The sequence below is a fragment of the Aplysia californica genome, unplaced genomic scaffold, assembly GCF_000002075.1.
Source record: "Aplysia californica isolate F4 #8 unplaced genomic scaffold, AplCal3.0 scaffold00351, whole genome shotgun sequence".
Classification (NCBI taxonomy): domain Eukaryota; kingdom Metazoa; phylum Mollusca; class Gastropoda; order Aplysiida; family Aplysiidae; genus Aplysia; species Aplysia californica.
The window spans coordinates 190,039-191,127 of record NW_004797621.1 but is presented as its reverse complement, the minus strand read 5'-3'; positions in this window follow the sequence as shown (position 1 = coordinate 191,127).

Genomic DNA, 1,089 nt, shown 5'->3' with positions numbered 1-1,089 from the left:
CTCTGGTAGGAAAGATCTACACCTAGCCTAGCCTTCTCGGACAAGGGCAAAAAATCACGGAGGTCTCGTGTGCAAGTTGCGCACCTTAAAGATCCCTTGGTAGTCTAAAATCGATAAGAGTAGGCTTCGGCCTCCACCCAGGCAAAATTCTAAATTTCGTACCAACTGAAAAAGTTCATTGTGTCCTGCGCGCTCATATGACATAATGCAGTTGCGAGCGCCGTAAAATACTTACAAAACAAAAAAGAAGAAATGTTCAAAGCACTGCTACCTCCGACATTTAGTGGTTTGGTTTTTAAAAACGTGAGAAACACATTAATTCTATTAAAATCATGACTGCTATGCAAAATGATCTTGGTTCAGTTTCCTAACAGGTGCATTCTGGAACCTGGAATTTTTTCCTGACTTTTAATAAAGCTTTTCCAAAACGTTAAGGGTTCTTACCAGAATAGGTGTACATTTATGTACGGAGTGAATGAATATATTATTGTCTCTACTAAAAGTAACAGCTGTGTTCTGTGGGTCTGCTTTTCTTCCCGACCCCCCGTATCAAAGCCACTGAGGGATTGGGACAGACAATGCTGCACATTTCCATCGAAACTGAGATCATCCAGGTTCAGGGCTACTTCGACTCTGCCAGTCAAGGACGACTCTGACTTGAATTGGATGCAACATCCGATGAGGAAAAAAAACCGAAGACACTATACAATAAATCTGCAGTGCAAAGGCAGACCGACGTAATAATTAATTTTTGCATCTTCGATTAAATGGACGCCTATACCCATTCTGCCTCGTGTGTCCAAGGCAGGAAGACGTATCTGAACTACAAATAGGAGATTTCACAATGGCAAACAGACGTAACTGAAGGGCCATGCCCATATTTCCAATGGTAGCGTGATGTAACTCAAAATCATAAAAAGTGCAGATACGTCGCTCTTCCTTGGCACGGCAGAATATGGTAGTCTAACCTTCATCGTGTCGTAGGCAAAGCTATTAAAATGTACTTAGACCATAAAACTTTTTTTTTTAATTTCGGGAGAGGGAAACATGTTATTCTTTTTTACGAAATGTGCGTACATGTATTTTCTT